Source organism: Pelodiscus sinensis, chromosome 22 (genome assembly GCF_052426305.1).
Source record: "Pelodiscus sinensis isolate ZL-2025 chromosome 22, ASM5242630v1, whole genome shotgun sequence".
NCBI classification, from domain to species: Eukaryota; Metazoa; Chordata; order Testudines; family Trionychidae; genus Pelodiscus; species Pelodiscus sinensis.
In genome coordinates, this window is record NC_143073.1 from 8,543,185 (window position 1) to 8,562,503 (window position 19,319).

Genomic DNA, 19,319 nt, shown 5'->3' on the forward strand with positions numbered 1-19,319 from the left:
GGGTGTGAGAAGAATGAGATTTGCATCCCACCTCCTCCCCAAGTCAATTATCTTGTACACTGGAGATTGGAACCAAGGCGACACACCAAGCGAAGAGGCATTCCAGGGCACAGAGAAGAAAGTTAGGGGCTATCCATAACAGGCGATGGGTTTCCCCCCAATATTCATAGCAGCTGGTTCTCCTCTCCCATAGGTGGGTTTTACCCAAGGGAAACTCCACTGGACCCAATTCTCTGTTGCCCAGCATCTTGTTTGGTCATTCATGTCAGTGCAAAGTGGGTGGGAAATGCTACCGTTCTGATTTTGTGCCGTTTTACATCCCACACCGCACTGGGTGTAGCATAATGAGAATCAAAGCCCATTCAACCAAGACACACCTGACTTACACCACCATAAATGAGCGGAGACTCAGGCCCTTCATCCCTTCTCGGAGATGTCTCTGGATGGACAGCACCCATGTCCAGAAGATGTGAGCTACATCGCTTTCCGCTCTACTTGAAGGCACTCAGCTACTACTGATAATATAGGCCGCAAATAACATTCATGAATATGGCTCAAACCAAAGGCACATTCATAGTGAATGAAGCTCGCTGAAATGTTTGGTTCGAGAAAAAAAAAATTCTCAGTGTTTTTTTTTTTTCAAGCACAACAACTTTAGAAAAAGCATTTTGACACACTGATTTTTTTCCATTTTTCCAATGTTTTCTTCTAATCATGTGATTGCATGATGACAAGGTGCATTCGGTTGTGCCTATGACCACATTCAAAGGAATGCGACCGATTCACAGGCACATCCAAGGGCCAGCCCGGACAAAGCCCTTTCCACCTGCCACAGCTCTGTCCCCTAACTCATTTGCAGCCCACACACACATATGTCTGCAAGCAAAAGGCTGACGAGGGAACCCAAGGACTGATCCTCATCTCTTAGGCCTCTTTACACCCACTCCGGCAATGCAAAGGGGTATTTGTTCCTTGGCCAAAAGGCTACTATCCTATGATCTGACCATCTAAAATCAATAGCAATAGCAAAGTTTCTTCCAGAGGATTTCATGGGATCTCTGGCACATGTCCATTTTCAGAGTCAAAATTCTACTTGGGATTAAATATCAGAGGGGTCGCCGTGTTAGTCTGGATCTGCAAAAGCAACAAGGAGTCCTGTGACACCTTATAGACTAACAGATGTATTGGAGCATAAGCTTTCGTGGGCAAAGACCCACTTTGTCAGAGGCATGCATCTGATGAAGTGGGTCTTTGCCCACAGGAATCCTTGTCTACTTGGGATTGTGTTTTTGTTTGATTTTTTGAGGGGAGGAGATTGGTCAGAGTATAGAAAGGGATGTCTGTCCAGATTTCCTCTGAAAATGGGACACCTTTAGTAGATTTCAAGTTGCGCATCCAGAATCCTTAGTTACCTTTGAAAATCTTGGCCAATCATAGAATCACAGAACACTAGAACTGGAAGGGACTTCAAGAGATCATCAAGTCCAGTCCCCTGCCCTCACAGCAAGACCAAGCACTATCTAGATCAGTGTTTCTTAAACTTTTTAAGACTGAGGAACACCAAACAATAATTTTTTTTGTATGGGAAACACCAAGGATTTTTTGTTGAGGGGAAAAAAAAGGTCAGGGGAAAAGGGGTCGGGGGAAAGTTATTGAGTAAAAAAAATGTTCAGAGGAAATCCGGACCGACATCCCTTTCTATACTCGGACCAATCTCTTCCCCTAAAAAAATCAAACAAAAAACACAATCCCAAGTAGAATTTTGACACTGAAAATGGACATGTGCCAGAGATCCCATGAAATCCTCTGGAAGAAACTTTGCTATTGCTATTGATTTTAGATGGTCAGATCATGGGATAGTAGCCTCTGGGCCAAGGAAAAAATACCGAAAGTGGTAAACAAAAACTGATCATCAGAAAGTGAAAACAATAATTGGAAAATGTAATAGGGAATTGAACATGACAACTGAAAGAACACCAGTGATCAGAAAAGGAGGAAAAAAATGAACGAGAAAAGAAAAACGAAAACAGTCACTCCGTAGAAAGAAAGAAAGAAAGAAAGAAAGAAAGAAAGAAAGAAAGAAAGAAAGAAAGAAAGAAAGAAAGAAAGAAAGAAAGAAAGAAAGAAAGAAAGAAAGAAAGAAAGAAAGAAAGAAAGAAAGAAAGAAAGAAAGAAAGAAAGAAAGAAAGAAAGAAAGAAAGAAAGAAAGAAAGAAAGAAAGAAAGAAAGAAACCTCTGATCAACTGCAGGGAGTTCCAAGTTTAATCAACCAAACAAAATTATTCCTTTGTAAACCTTTCTTTTAACACACATTTTTTAAAAGCCAGTTAATTCCTTTCATATATAATTTTCCCTTCCCACTAGCTACCTCTGAATAGTTTTTCCAACTTTTTGTTATTCCATTTCTCCTGGTTCCTTTTTCTTAGCCACATGTTCCTGTGCTGAGCGATTTGAGAGGTCATGGTCGGAAGATTTCCAGCCAGCAGAACCGTTCTAACTGAAGGGGATCAGGTCTGCGATTCCATTATTTTTTGTACTGCAGTGGAACCAAGAGTGTTCAGCCAAGGTTATGGGGTAACGACTGTCTTTGTGTTCTGTGTTTGTCCAGTACCTAACACAACTGGGGGCTCAGAAATGCTATGATAATATGAATAATAATCAGCAGTAACCCGCTGCACAGACACATAGCTAGAGGTAGCTCTTGCCCAGACAACCTTATAATAATCTAAGCAGACAATGCACCAGAGGCATAATTAGCCACCTAACCCCACCCAGAAGCAGCGGTAAGAATAGACTCTTGCTTTTCTGACATCTAAGCTATCTCCTAGCCTCTAGACCATACTGCCTCTCAGTACTCTCAGTCTGGTACCGACTGCTGTGATTGTTAACGACGAGGAGGCAAAAGGAGACATAACATATGACAAGTTAGGCTGGGAGTCACACAGTTCAGAACCTGGCTTTGAAAACTTCCTCACTGTCAGGGTGGTGAAGCACTGGAATAAATTGCCAAGAAAGGTTGTGGAATCTCCATCGTTGGAAATATTTAACAGCAGGTTACATAAGTATCTATCAGGCAGGTCTACACTAGACTCGGCAGCTCAGCTTAAGGTTCTCAACTCCTGCTGTGTAGAATACTGGCATAAATACTCTTGTCGGCTTCCCTTACTCCTGGCAAGAGCAGGAGTACCATATGCCAATGGAGGTGCACTCTGAGTTTGATTTAGTGTGTCTTAACTAGACTTGCTAAAACAAACTCCGGAAGATCGACTGGGCAGCGGCGGTTTTCCGAGTGAAGATGCTCCTGCAGGGATGATCTAACTGGTGCAAGGTCCTTCTAATTCTAGTATTCTATTTTCCAGATTTGCTTTGAACCTATTTTCCAGATTACTTTTGTTCAGCCATGAATATTTTGAACTTTCCATTTGGATATCAGGGCTCATGCCGCGCTGCTCTCTGACATTAGCAATAATAGTCCTGATTTTCCATTCTCCTGCCCTTTGTGCAGCCATCGATACCAGGGTCAAGTGGGCGTTGAATACAAATGAATCAGAATCAAGGAGCATTTTACATGCCACACACGGGACAGGGAGAACTGAGCTTAGGGGGTGGGTCCCTTTTGCCTTCAGCTGCATGACTCACGGCTCCACCGGGGCATGTGATTGCATGATGACAAGGTACATTCGGTCGTGCCTATGACCACATTCAAAGGAACGCGACCGATTCACAGGCACATCCAAGGGCCAGCCCGGACAAAGCCCTTTCCACCTGCCACAGCTCTGTCCCCTAGCTCATTTGCAGCCCACACACACATATGTCTGCAAGCAAAAGGCTGACGAGGGAACCCAGGGACTGATCCTCATCTCTTAGGCCTCTTTACACCCAGTCCGGCAATGCAAAGGGGCCAGATGACCCTCCTATTAAAGCCAGACTGATGCAACGGAGGCTCGGTACAGATGAGAATCAGACCTGGGCTCTTTAAGGAACTGAAATGCAAAGACAGCTGGTTATCAGCTGTTCCCACTCACTCATAGGAAACATATTCTACAGACACACACAAAAAACCTGCCGCCCCACCCCGCCTCCGTTCTGCAAAACTGCCTGTAAATTGGGTTGGGTTGAGCTGGGACAAACTGGAAGTGAAAATTAAAATAAATAAGCTTGCCCCATCTCAAGGCAGGGAAGAAAGTTTTGTCCCGACTCACTGCACAATGTTTCCTGTCAGCAAAGAAAGCTACCTCAGACCAGATCTGCTTTTATCAAGAAGCATTTTAATTCCCATTTCTGTCCAGTCTTCTTAGAAGAAAGAACTTTTCCCCTGCGGAAGCAACCTGGTGCACTATTAATGCAAATCAGCATCCCCATTAGCTGTTTCTGTATTGCACCACATGAATATTTACTGTGTTCTTGATGGTGACAGTGGGGCTAGACCCTTAATCTTACTGCTCCAAAAGAGCAGGTCTCTGCCTCATAAGCAAAAGGAGAATCGCCACTAATGCTTAGCAGTATAGGATATATGATACATAGCTAGGCTGCTCTAATTCCAAGCTGTAGAGCGCAGAGCTCTGACACCTTTGTATGCTCTCTCACCCCACAAGTCAGTCCATGACACTTCATCTCAAATTTCTCCATCCACCCCCGTGGAAATGATACCCTGCAAATCCCAAAAACCAGCAAAGGCAAAGCAGTATTATGAGTATTAACATCCACTAACAGGGCATCTAACGGGAACAATAGGTGGATGGAGCCATGCTCATGGCTTGAAATCAGGTAGTCATCCTGCCAGGTCCCACCAGCAAAGCAGGGTCATCAGAGAGGCCTCTACAACTAGAGGAAACAGTGATTAAGTGGTGCTATTCCTTCCGACACACTACTGAACTAATGCCAAAGGACATCTTGTTGGAGCAGTCATGATTCTGACCAGACATACAGCCAACGCACCTTGGAGGGTAAACTATACCCACTGCACAGATGGACAAACTGAGGCCCATGAGAGCCATGAAGAGAGCTGGCAACAGAACCCATGAGCCTATTCAAAGCCAGGAATAGGCTCACAGTAGGTTACATTCATTCCCAGAGCTGGCCCCTTAGGAGTTCTGACCCCCAGTCCCCTGCACTAACCACAAGACTCTATTGTCTTCCAGAGCTGAGAAGGGAACCCAGAACAGTTTCAGCTAGGAAATCTGGCCTTCAGACATCTCTCCAGTAAACATGGCTCCATCAGACAAAACACAGCTTTACGTGAAACAGCGTTGCTTAAGGAATAAGTACATCCCTAGGAGAAACCCACAACTGGCCCCAATAAACCCTTACATGGTTTCCAAACCAAGGACATCACTGCACATCCTCGGGGTGAAGATCCCGGCACTGTACGATGGTGGCATTCACGCTGGTTGTGCTTGGGCTGTGAATCGAGAAAAGGTTGAGAGCAGCTCCACATGGAAGCATCCCCACCCAGCAGGCCACGGTGGATTATGGCTGCATGTGCTAACAAACTGGCCTGAAAGAGAAAATCAAGGGCTGAACTTTCCAAAGCTGCCTCAGATATGTGGCTAGCAAAAGCCTTTTGAGCAAGGACAGAGGGAAGCAAGAATGGGATGGTAGTTAAGGTGTTCACCCATGGCTCAGAAAACCCACCTTCAATTCTTTATTCTGCCATGGGCTTCTGGCATGATCTTGGGAAAGTTTTTGTGCCTTCGCCTGTTGAACGGAGGTAATGTTATTGCCGTACCTCAGCGAGATGTTGTGAGGATAAGGACTGTAAGGTATGCAGAGGAAGCAGTGGGCACTTAAGGGTGACAGATAAAGGAGAAAATTTCTATCTGATGCGCTTGATCACTGGAGCTGCTCAGAAAACTTATGGACTGCAAAAAGTTCTTTTAAAGAAACACAATTTTAATTTAAAATATTGTTGCATAGACTTTGGGAGGGGGAGTGTCATTAAAAAAAGAAAAATGCGTGGTTTTCAAAAGCCAGATGTATTTTTGAATAAAAATGAAAACTTACTGTGAACTTTTTCATTTAGGGGGAAAACAGCATTTTTGTCAAAAAAAACAAAACAAAACAAAAACCTTCCAGACCAAAAAAAAAATTTTTTTGCCCAGCTCTAGTTGTTTACATAGGAGAGCAAACAGGGGCGAGAGAGGGCATTGTAAGTGCCTCAAAAGTGGGTAAACTGAGGCACAAAACAGAGCTCCGTGTCTCCAAGCTTGATGACAGAGCAAGGAATCCAACCCAGCAGTCCTGTCATTCTAAATAAAAGCACATTAGCTTGTTTGTAATAAGAACATAGTCATTGCAAAGACAGAAACAGACTGCCTGAGTCCATTTTGCCCAGTGTCTTAGGTGCAACAGTTGTCACAGACAAAGGTGTAAGAACCCAGCAGCAGGAGATCTGTAGTAACCTGCCACCAATATCATGTCTTCTCCTGGTGTCCTTTTGGTTTAAGCCTTTGGACTGAAGTTTAGTATCTCTTCCAAAATGTTTGTAATTAATTATGACAGTTCTGGATAGTCTTGATACCCATATCTATGTCCAACCCTTGTTTGAATCTTGTTACATTCTTATCCTTGCTTATGTCTTGTGGCAATGAGTTCCACAGTGTAATTCTGATTTGGGTGGGGAAACTACTGGAACAAGACTTTGTTTTCCTTCTTAAACACTTTAATTTTTCTTGGAGGTTTTTATCTACATTATTATTACTTATATGTCAGCCATGACTAGAGGGCTGACATATAAGTAATATATGTCCAAGACCACCATGCTGGACAGCCTCTACCACAAAGAGCTAAGAGTCTAGAAAGACAAGACAGGTGATGGATTTTTCCCAAGGTCATCCACAGAGCCAGCATAGAAAGCAGGAGTTTGGATTCCCAGTGCAGAGCTGTAGCCATTGGAGGCAGAAGTGTTCGAAGCTTTGTGTGGTTCTCCTTGGTTTTCTTTTTCTCACCTTTCCGCTATAGCCTTCCCAGTAGCAGTAACAGAGAGATTGTTAAGACATACCAAAACTTAAGTCTAATCATTCCTAACCTTCAAGTGCTTTAGAAAGGGAAGTAAGCATCAATTACCTACCTCGTGAGATCCAGAGAGAGGAAGTGACATGCACAAGATCACAGAGCAAAACAGAGGAGGACAAGCGCCCCGCACTCCAATTGCCAGCAAGGCATTTCACCCGCTGGGCCACACTACTTCCCACTGAGTGTGAGGCTTAAAAGAGAGGTCACGTGGAACCACCCTCAGATGAGACAGCAGAGAGGCAGGATTTCTATTCAAACACAAGGTGTGCCGACCTGGTCTTCTCTGATACAAGCATACAGCGCGTTTAGACCACTATAAGTGCATCCACGTTAAGGGTGTTTGGAACCCTTTAACTATGCTGGCTTCTAAGCCAGCAGTGGACAGTCTGTGGCCCGCAGGCCACACATAGCCCATCAGACATTTTGTTGACCGTTGCCCATGCACAAGGTTGCCAGATTTTGCTGGTTTCTATCCACATATTTTTTTTCCTACCAGTGTTACTAAGATGAAATTAGATTTGAAATTTTGAATTCCCCACCTCCCCAAACTCTAATCCTCCTCCTCAAAAACACTCCCCCAAAACCCACAGACAATTCTCCCCTTAGAGAAAGGAAAAAAGAACAAGGATCAAAATGCATGTCCTGTGGCTTGATACATAGCTTAGCCAGTGCTCATATCCCATGGCAATGGGGAGAGTAAAAACAAATAGAATAGGAGAAGGCTTCTACTCGCCCTTAAATCATCAAATCTGAAAAAATCTCCCCAACTTTGCACAGATGCAGAATGACAGCACAAGGTACAGGCAGTCCCTGGGTTACGTACAAGATAGGGACTGTAGGTTTGTTCTTAAGTTGAATTTGTATGTAAGTCGGAACTGGTACATATCGTATGAGAAACTCTAGCCAAACATTTCTCCAGAGCTCAGTTTTATTCTCCCACACCTCACTTCCCTCAGTCCTTTATTCTCAAGCTGAGGTGTCTGCTGAGAAAAGCCGCTCCGCGTCTCCCTAGTCTGCTGGGGGGAAGCAGCTAGTGCGGGGTTGCCTCACCCCGTTTGTAAGTAGGGATCCGATGTAAGTCGGATCCATGTAACCCGGGGACTGCCTGTACTAGAAAAACAGGCTTGCCGTTAGAAGAATTGCACCCTGATTCTGGGATCTTGCCTGATGGATTTTTTCCTTCTGCTACATGTTACATCCCTGCCTTGAGAGTAGGCCCAGGCTGCCAGGATCACCAGCCTTCAGCTGTCAGCCTGGAATTTCAAAACAGCCTGCTGGTCCCGTCCTTAAACAATCTGTTCAACCCTCCAAATTGTTCCTGAGGTAGCCCACAGTCCTAGGCAACTGAGTATGATAAGGTCAGAGATGTTAGAAGCACGCAGCACATATAATCACACAAAGTATGCGTGTTCTACCCCTTTTTCCCGACGCTGAGTTTGTCGGCTCTGAGAGGCAGAGACTGTCTTCCCATCTATGTTTGTACAGCACCTTGCACAGCAGTGCACCACTGTTCTCAACGTGTGGCAGCCACATGTCTGGCCCCAGCGGTTCGGGCACCATTTACTGATCCACGTGAAGGAGTCAAAACAGTGTGCGCGCATTATTTCATTTACTGTCGATGTGGAATTCTCACAGCAAAATGGCTGACCACATGTTATTATTGTACCAGTTACAACTGGCCAATAACATAGTAACACCATCCTAACTGGTCAATAACTTAGACTGTTTAATAGTTAAATCACACAGTGTTTTAACAGCATGCGCTGCAAAGAGCTGCCAGAGACACACGAAAGAGCCATTTGCAGCTCCCACACTTCAGTCTGAGTATCGCTGGCCAAGGGTCTGGAACAGAAAACAGGGACCTAAGGAGACCTGAGTTTGATGCTTGGTTCTGACCCAGTGCACAACCTTGGGCCAGTTATGTCCCTTTTCTGTGCCTCAGTTTCCCACGGGAGTGATAATCAGGGCTCGACAAATCCGTTTATCTACTCGCCTGTAGCAAGTAGATTTCAGCCGGTTGCCCCGTTTACTGGTGGTGCGCGCATGCGCAGTGCAGGTCTGGCGCATGCGTGGTGCAGGGCTGGCGAGTGGATTTCGCCGCGGTTTGTCGAGCCCTGGTGATAATGATGGTGACCCCTTTTGGAAAACATTTTGAGATCTACTGACACACAGAGCTAGGTATCATTAGCAACAACAATCCAGATTTTTCAGAAGGCCTCAACTCCCATGTAATCGCATACGAAAAACGGCCCCACACCCACACGTCGGCCAGGCAGCACTTTTGAAATCTCAAGCTTATGTAGGTGCCTCCCTGGATGCTGGTCTCTTTGGAAACTCTCACCTCCCAGGGCCGCCCCTACTAATATGTGAAGTGCAGAGAGGCGTGAGAAACCACAAAATTGGGGGCACCAAATTACACCATATTTCGGGGTGCCAGAGGCAGTTGTGTGCTGCTTATGGGGTGACGCTGGCTCTGGTGATAAGCCTCTTTCCCCCACCCCCTTTTCCACAGCCCACTCCATCAAGCAATACAGCCCAGGGGACCTGAAGTGGGCCTGGTGCCAGCCGCAAAGGCTGCCCCCCACCAGCAGTGGCCTACAGTCCGCTCTGCTCCCCTGGCTCCCAGCTGCCTTGCTCCGCTTCCTGCCACCAGGGAGCGCGGGGGGGCAGTTCCACCCCTTCTTCCAAACCCCCTCACCCGAACAGTTGGGAGTCGAGGGGAGCAGAATGGGGGAGGGGGAACAACCTACTGCCTCCCTGCTCTGCTCCTGCCCCTCACAGCACCTTCCCCTACAGCTCTGAACTCAGCCTCCCTCCCCTACGTGGAGGGGCTGTCCCCACCCCCGTGGAGGGCACCAAAATTTCTAGGGACGGCCCTGCGTCCTCCCTGAGTTCTGAGAAACTTGGGTAATTTTGGACCCATTCGCCGTCCCACCCAAGGGGTAAATTTCCACTCCGCAGCACGACGCACCGGATGGAAACAACACAACTGTGTGCAATGGCTTTTGCAGAAGGGTGTTCGAGGGGAAAGAAAGACCTCAGAGGAACCACTGTCAACAGCCTGGCGAAAACCAAATAAATACAGTGGGTTGCTCCCAGCACTGCTTCCTGTTTGCTTTCGCAGCATGTTCCGGGCTGCTGTCACAGCCCTGAAAATGACCATCTTGCTGAGCTGCAGAGATGCCACGCTGAGACTAGATGCAGATATTCATCCCTCCAGTCTCACAGCGAAAGTGGGGAGGGGGGCAGCTTATGTCTCCCCTATTCTGGTGCTCCCTGGGCCACTTGATTCCCTAATTTACTATCTGTATTGCAGGCACACCTAGCACCACCCTCTCCCTGTCCCCATCAACAGTCCTGGCCCTATGGTGCTGGGTGCTATACGCGCCTACAAAGAAAAGACCGCCTACTACAGTATAACTTGCCTCCTGCACTGCCATAAACTTTATGGTTTTCATGGCAATTGACTATTGTTAATCATTTGCATTACTGTAACGCAATGTTCCCGCTAATCTTTTCCATCCATGTGCAGAATAATTTTTTTCTGCGCACCGAAGTATGTGTGGATGTGCACCACCACCAGAAACACAAAACCTAACAGTGGGTGCTCTGCTAATCAGCTGGTCGGCATTTTGGATCTCTGCTGAGCGGCCGCCCAAGCGCCCAGCTTACAGGAAACACTGCTGTAGCGCCTAAAAGATACAGATTGGAGTCCCACGGTGCGAAGCGCAGTACAAACATATTTCAAAAAGACAGTCCCTGCCCCAAAAAGCTTACACTTTAAGAATCCTCCAGCTCCCTCTCCCATTCCATGCTCACCCCCACAACGCCGTAGGAGCCAGGGGACTCCTGTAATGGCTATCGGATCTAGCCTGGCAGAAAGGTTCTGCAAGGGCGTCTTCTGAAATCCGGTCTTTCTAAACACCCTTGTCCCTGAGCTATTTGACTTTGTATTCCTAAAGCAGCAGCATTTTCTTTCTAGAAGAAAAGGAGTTTCTCCCCTCCCCGCGACACAAACTTCTGAGGATATCAGGGTGCCTGGTTTTAGTTGGAGTAGGAGCAACATTTGCATGCTGATTCTGAATCCATCCTCTCGACATTCTTATCTGCCTGGCTTGGCTTTTGCTTGTTTTTAAGGCACCGTGGCCAAGGGGCTTGTACTTGGGACCAGGACTCGGAAGATCTGAGTTCTATTCCTGGCTCTGCTACTGGCCTACTCAGGCAAGTCCCTTCCCTGCTCGGTGTCTCCGTTTTCCCTTCCCATCTTTTGTCTGGTCTATTTAGACCACAAGCTCTTCAAGGACTGTCTCTTGCAATGTGCCTGTGCAGCACCGAACACAATGGGGCCCCAGTGTATAATACAAGCTCTGGACTTTGCTCAGAAAGCGGCACAAGAGGAAACATACGCACTGAAGGTCTATTTCAGGGGTATTCAGAGCAATAACAACACAACCTCCAGCTTTCAAAAAGAAAAAAAACCCCAAAAGGATGCAACAATAGATAAGCAGGCTGAAAGTCACTTGGGCTCTGAGCATAGGGCAGGCTCTTTACCAGCTGATGGGGGGGGAGGGGACACACAAGGGGGGGGTCGTCCACTGAGTTGCCTCCTAAACCCCAAGGGCCACTGGAGTCATCCGAGCTTCAAAACCCAAAGCAAAAAAGCCCTCACCCCATCGGGCTGGTCAAGCTACAGCAACCGCCTGCTCTTTTTTTTAAAAAAAGAAGTTGCTAATTTTAAACTCCCCAGTGGAAAGAGTGAGAGGTACTTACAGGAGACAGGATGGCTGCGTCCTTTTCCACGTAGGCTCAGCCCTGGCCGTCTGAAAGGAAGCTGTGAGGATAAGGGAGCCAGTCCCAGCCTTGCAGGAAAGCCGTCTTGTGTCCCGTCCCCCCCGCCCCTGCCCTCGCCCAGAGAACAACTGTCCCCAATCTGTCACTGACAGCACCATGGAGGGAACACGCCGGCCCCCCCGCCCTCTTCCCAAACACTGTCCTAGAGTGACAGAAAGAACTCGGCCTGTCTAAAGGGCAGAGACAGATGTAAAACTAGAGGGAGCTGGTAAAGCGCGCAGGGTGGGGGGAGAGGGGGATGGGAGAAGCCAAAGCAGGCCTGCCTGGAAACAGCTGTTGAAAGCAGCCGCTGGGTTCGCTTCCTTTGCAACCAAAGGCGCAGTGACCACAGTGTGTGGGGTGGGGGGACCTGTGAAATCAGCCCTCCAGCAGATCAGACTGCCAGGCCGTCTCGCACTAGCTGGCCCGAAAATTCCTCCCAACAGCCACCTCCCACCCTTCCTGGGTCCTTTGTACTTTCACGCTCTGTAATCGCGACTGTCTCTACCGACCCACTCGCTCCTTGGCTAGCTCGGCAACCTCGTGATGGGAAGGGACATTTTAAAGAACCACGCATGGGTGAGCTGTAAGAGGCTGCTCATCCCGAATGGGAGCATTTAGCCCCGGGGTAAATAGCTGGGAGAGATACAGATGCCTGCTCGCTTGGGACTTTTCAAACTGGTCCGGAACAAATAGGCAAACACAGGGAGACGCACACAGGATGTGTCCACATGCAGAAGTTGTACAGCTTTAACTATGCCCACGCAAAGTGAGTCTATGCCCTAGTGTGGACGCAATTGTACCAGAAGGAAGGTGTCATTTTCAGTACAGTTTACGCCCTTTCCTATATAGGAATAGCTATACCAATACATGCACTTTTATACTGAAACAATTGCTTCCACCCTAGAATACAAGCATGGTTGAAGTTGGAACACCTGTGGGCGGAGAGAAGGTTTTAGCAGGTAAAAAGTTTCTGATGAAGACATTCTGAGAAGCAGTTTCCTGGGAAAGGATGTGTTTTTCTGTGGTTTGAAAACTCTCCCAGAGTGTGGGAAGGGTCGGATGGGGGATACGGTTCGAGTATGATTTAGAATAGTGGTTCTCAAAGTGTGGTCTGTGATGGTTTTGTAGGTGGGCCACAGGGTTGGGGCTCACCCCTCTCCCTGCAGCAGGGAGCCAGCACTGGCCCTCCACCCACTGGGGGACCTCATGGGCCAGATCCAGCTTGTGGGGGAAGGAAGCAGTGCTGCACGCTACCACTTCCCCTCCCCCAGCTGGGGGAACCGCTGACCTGGAGGCTTTCTCCACCGCTCCCACTGGCTGGAATCACGGCCAATGGGAGCAGCAGAGCAGTGCCTGGGAGCGGCAGGAGTGCCCCCCATCCTCCTTCCCTCCCAGGTCCCCCACCCCGCTCCTGCATCCTCCCTTCTTCCCAGACCCCCACACCTCCAACTTGCTTCTGCACCCTCCCTCTCTGACCCCTGCACCCTCCCTCCCAAATTCCCCCAACTCTTGTACACTCCTTCCCATCAAGACTCCCCACACCTTCTGCCCACTCCTGCACTCAGCCTCCCACCCACATCCCCACCCCCAGCCCACTCCTGTACCCAACCTCCCATCCAGCCCCACACACACACCTTTAGCCTGCTCCTGCACTCAGCCTCCCACCCAGATCCCCCACCCCCAGCCCACTTCTAAACCCTACCTCCCGGCCAGACCCCACACCTCCACCTGCACCCATTTTGTCATCATGGGTGGCTGGCTGGTGGTCCATGAAAAGGTCTGTGTTGAGTGGGGGTGGGCCACAGGCCAAAAAGTCTGAGAACCCCTGCTCTATAGCCTCATTGGACCAGATCTTTAGAGCTAGGGAGCAACCGCTGCTTCCTTTGACTCCAAGGGCTGCCCAGAACTTTTGAAAATCATTTCAAGAAGCCTTGCTCCTGGACTGGCACAGGCAAAAGGCATAAACCCAGCAGAGGGAACTCATGGCACGTGATTTCCACCCAGGCACGTGATTTCCCGAGCAGAGCTACAAGGGGACAGTGCTGCGGGCACAGGGATGTGCCAGCATCATTTCAAGGAAGGTCGCTGTCCCAAGAAGCCTTTCTGCACCAGAAGTGGTTAGGTACCGAAGGCAGGAGAGGTTTTCTTGGCCTACCTCAAATTGCGTTGGCCCCAAGCACCCAAAGTGCCTATTGATTGTGGACAGCAGTGCTGTGCCTTACGGGACACGAGGAGGCGGCCCTGTGGGTTTAAAATCACCCCAGAATTGGCAGCCACATACTTGGGAGCCAGGGTCAATAATACGTCTCTATAACGGCTTGGCTCCAGTGGCGAGGCTGGCTCGGGGAATGAACAGAAGGGGATGGGTTAAAGCAGCACTTTTCCAAAGTCCTCCTCCACACCGAAACCTGATGCATCAAGTCATGGAGTGGGCAATTGCAGTCTCAGGACAACTGTTAAGCCCCCTGGTCGGATTGTAAGTACAAAGCCCTTAACTCAACTCATTTTTGTTTTTCTTCATTTAAATCATGGCTCTGGGGTGGGGGTGAGGGCTCAGGTTACAGGCTGCCCAGGGAGAGAGAACAACCCCGGCCCTCTCTCACAGCAGCAGTTTGGGGCCAGGTGAGAAGCACTTCTCCATGGCCGCTGGAGCTCCAGTGGGCACAGCCGGGGGAGGGGTGCATGTCCCCCAGCTGGGGCAGGTCCAGGTTTGTCTGCCTCCTGTGCTCCCCAACCACAGTGAGGAACACAGCAAACTGGGCACTTTCCCCTCACTCCCTATCAAAGGGGAACAGCCAGCAACCACCCCGTACAAATTGGGGAGGGAAGCTTCAGCCCCCCTGAACTCCCTAAAGGGTCCCTGGGGGTGTGGGTGGGGCTGGGGCAGTTCGGAACAGGGTCGAGGGGAATGGGGGAGGTAAACCTCCCACCCACCTCTTTCATCACCCTGGTGATTCTGTCCATTTTCTGTACGGTTTTATGTCATCCCATACAAATTGCGGGGGGTGGGGGAGCTTCAGTTCCCCCTTCTCCTCCTCCCCACACAACCAAACCCTGACCTTGTTTTCAGTGATGATCGGAAAAGGCTGCATTCCAAATTTGGCAGTCTTAGCTCTTACCGTTGAGGAGGAATTCTTGAACGAACAAACAAACATGAGACAGACTTACTCTCTCACAAACTCTCTCAAATATATAGCAGCTATCAGTCGCAGGTCCTGGGGCCTTCTGTCCAACAAATAAAACCTGTCCGTACACGCAGAAACCACATCAATGTCTTCCAAAGAGCACCATTTTGTAACCTAAGCCTGGTCTACACTAGAAAACTCCTTATACTAGCCTAGCTGGGTTGGTAGGGGGATGATTTTATACCTATATTACTTTAGCCAATATAAGTCCTAAGGCATGTCTTCACTACGGGGAAGATCGACGCTGCTACGATCAATCTTCCGGAGTTCGATTTAGCGGGTCTAATACAGACCCGCTAAATTGAACACTGAGGGCACCCTTATCAACTGCAGTAGTCTGTCGACCTCCGCTGTGGGGCTGCCCCAGAAAATCGATGTCAGGCATGTCAACACAATTCACATAGTTGAAGTTGTATATCTTGCATGGGTCTTCTCCGCCAGTGTAGACCTGGCCTTAGCCATTCGCGAACCAGCATAAGCTAAAACAGAATTAGCACTTTTATACCAACGGAGCTGTGGCCACACTAGGAGTGGTTTAATTTCTAGTGTAGACAAGCCAAAGCAACCTGAAATGTGCAGATCAGATTGGGCAGGAGAGGGCGGGCAGGAACAAGTGCGAGTGCTGAGAGACACTGAACCAAACTGTAAACCCAGGGGCGGCCACGGGGCAGTTGCCCTGGGGCCTGGTGACTTAAGGACAGCCAGAGCCACGGGTCCTTTAAATAGCCGCCGGAGCCCCACAGGCTGCATTGCAGATGGCGCTGGGGGGCAGGGCGTGGTCTGGAGGGCCAGCTGTCTCCTCCCCACCCCTTCTAACTAAGACTCCCCTTAGGGGAGCACAGAGACAGGCCCCACGTCCCCTGCCCAAGGGCCTGGGGAGCCTATCAGCTCACCTGAGGTCAACCTAAGTTTTAGGAATAAATCAAGTCTGGGCCTTAGGGCCTGATTCTCTTTTATACAGTAATTCCTCATTTAACACGTGCCCGCTTAACACGTTTTCGCGATAGCACAATTTTTTTTTTAGGGAACGTTTTCTGAATTACACTCCTGTCCCCAGAATAACACAATTTCCCCAGCCGGCCCGTTGCCGGCAGCTGCACGGGGCTTCCCCCGCCTCCCTGCAAAGCAGCGGAGGGTTCACTGCTCGCCGCGCCGTTCCCCGGCGACCCCCCCTCGCCGGACGCAGTGCAGGTCCCAGCAGACCCCTTTCACAGGGGCATACTCCCAACCCAATCCCCCTCTCCTCTACTCCCCTTCCCTTTCCCAGAGCCAAACACCTCCCCTCTCTGCTGTAACCCAGTCCCCTTCGTCCCCCAATCTTATGTCCCGGTCCCAATAGACACCACCACTTGAAACGCAACCCCCCGCCTTTTCCATTATTTTCAATGGGAAAATTGACCCCACAGAATACATTTTCCCTTACAATCATTTTCTGAAACATATCTATAGTGTTAAATGAGGAATTACTGTATATTAAGGCCTACACTATGCTAAAAATGAAGTTGACATGCCGACATCACTCAGGGGTGTGAAAAATCCACACTCCGAACTGCAGCTATGACGACCTATCCCTGATGTAGAAATGGGTAGGGGCTGATGGAAGAATTCTTCCATTGGCCTAGGTCCTGTTGCTTGGGGAAGTGGACTACCTGCTGCGACAGAAAAACTCCTGTTGAGATAAAACGACTTTACACTGTCTCCTCTTTAGTATAGGCCTGCCCTTAGATCGTAAGCTCCTGAAGGTAGGAATGGGTGTCTTTCTTTGTGTGTCTGTGTAGCACTTCATCCTAATCTCAACAGAGGCCCCATGTTCCCTCTAATCTTGTCCAACAATGTGTGGAATAATTTTAGGTGCACCAAGGCATTTGCCAAGGTGCACCACCAACAGAAACACAAACCTAGCTGTGGGTACTCTGCTAATTAGCTAAGTGGCATTGGAATCTCTTCTGAGTGGCCGCACAAGCGCACAACTTACAGGGAACACCACTGAGGCCTTTATGCACTTTTGTAACAAATAACAGCAATAATTAACATAATAAGCTCCAGCAGATTTTCTAGTGAGATGCTATGGGATCTTACGCTGGTTTTACACTGGCATGTCTCCCTGATTTATACCAGGGTCATTTAGATCCAAATGAGACCTTCAATCGTGACCTTCTAAGAGAACGGGCAATGACTTTATTACGTCCTTTCCACATACAGCCACTATAATCATGCATATTATCTGCCCCATATCTGATCTCCCCCCCCCCATTTCAATTCTCTTCTAAATGCCCAGCAAAACTTGCTTGCTCAGCAGACAAAACAACACACGCACCCCTTTGAGAGCTGGTGTTAGATTATTTTTAAAATCTTTCCTTGTATTGATTTTAATATCAGATACAGAATATACATTACGTGAAACCATAGAACCCTCAAAAAAACGGTCACCCGGCCTTGTCTCTACCCACAACCTCATTACAGACCATGGAGATACAAACATTTACTGTAACAGCAATAAACAGGGATACCAGTGCTAGAAAAAAAATACCCTCTTTTAAATTGTTCCGACATCTTCCCTCTGCTAATGCCATCAGCAGTCCTAATTTCCGGGGAAGGGAAGGAGATAGGGACAGGATAAGAGGCTTTTCACACTTATAGTTCAGATTTGTGATGGATGAGACCAAATATACAATCTGCTTTCACAGGAAGGGAAGGTTGTCTAGTGGTTAGAGCAGAGGACAGGGAGTTAGGGGACCTAAGTTCTGTGCCCCAGTTTGTCACCTAATCTCTGTGTGGCCATGGGAAATGCCTATTATTTGTACCTCAGTTTCTCCATCTGTAAAAGGGTGGTGATACTAACTAGCTCTCAGGTTGAAACAAATGTTTGCAGAGCACTTTGAAGGCCTCAGGTGCGAGGCCTTCACATAACGGCCAAGAATTATTTCACAAAAAAATAGATGCTCTAAGATTCCTCTCTTCAGTCCTACAGCTTCATGGTCACACCTCTTACGCAGATATCCATGGCATGATTCCTATATACCAAAGGGCACCAAAACAGGGTTCAGCCATCACACTGCTTTAAGGCCCCTTGACATAAAGAAGCCTTAGTGTAAACGAGAATTCAGATCTTGGTCCTAAGAGGCACATGATATCCAGCTGATGTCATTCTATCTAGCTTCAAAGGGGTAGCTGTGTTAGTCTAACTTTAAAAACAAGTAGTCCCTGTGGCACAGCAGTAGCTTTCGTGGGTGAGTTCATCAGATGAGTTGCAGTGGAAAAAACATAAAACCAAGGTAGATATATAACAGCAAAAAAAAAACCTGATCATTGTAGGACCCGTGTTAATAAGGCTAATTAAGAGTGCTGCATGTGTCCTGCTCATAGTTTTTTATGTGGAAATGCAGCTGTTAAAGGCAGGAGAAATTGGTTAGCCTCATCTTGTGACAAAGTGGGGTTTTACCCATGAAAGCTGATGCCCCAATACATCTGTTAGTCTCCAAGGTGCCACAGGACTCCTCGTCATTTTTATCTAGCTGTTCAGTCTTCAGTGGAGCTGCAGCTGATTGACACCAGTTCAGGACCTGGCCCTGTAGTTATCTCTAATCAGCACTGCTCCCAGACCCCTGCAAGCTGGCACTGCAGAAGACCAGGTTTTCTGCCCATGCCTGAATTCTTGCATTAACAAGCCTAGCCACTATGGCCAAATCTGCTCTCATCTTGTTCCTTGTTTATTACAATGTCTTTTGACAGGACTTCTCCCATTCAGGATGTGGCTGGAGGAATAAAGGTTTGGAGACATCCACCCAGTGCTTCTTGTGGGACTGTGGGACTAGCTACTCAACTTTTAAGTGTGCGTCCTTTGCAATACCCACACACATCTGAGAACCTGGTTGGGACAAGAGGAAAAGATCTGATTCAATGTCATTCTTTAAGTTGCGTGTCCACTTAAACCAGTACAGAGTGGAGGAAAAAGTTACCAAACTACAAAGGGGATGGTCTGCACGGCAGTGGCATTGACACTAGCCTGATTCCAACCTAGGCCTTGTCTACACTAAAAGGAAGATCCGCCACTGCCACAATTGATCTTCCGGAGTTTGATTTAGCGAGTCTAGTCAAGACTCACTAAGTCAAACTAAGAGGGTGCCCCCGCTGGCATCCCATTACTCCTTTTGCTCCTGTCGGCCTTTTGCAATGGGGACACTGCCAAGCTCGGTTTAAAATAAGCCGACTCCAGCTACGTACTCTATGTAGCTGGAGTTGTGTGCCTTAAGCTGAGCTGCCAGGTCTAGTGTGGACCTGGCCCTA

General features: G+C 48.1%; 1 protein-coding gene across 13 annotated transcripts in view; it reads right to left on the reverse strand.

The window, feature by feature from the left end:
- The window catches only part of MEF2D (myocyte enhancer factor 2D), a 224,709-nt gene that overhangs the window by 129,512 nt on the left and 75,878 nt on the right, over positions 1-19,319 (reverse strand). The window contains exon 1 of one of the 13 annotated variants that reach the window (XM_075907986.2): positions 11,785-11,940. The exons of the other annotated variants lie outside the window; for them this stretch is intronic. The gene's annotated coding sequence lies outside the window, so the exon portion shown is untranslated. Of the gene's footprint in view, positions 1-11,784; positions 11,941-19,319 lie in introns of those variants that run through there. 13 annotated transcript variants of the gene reach the window in all.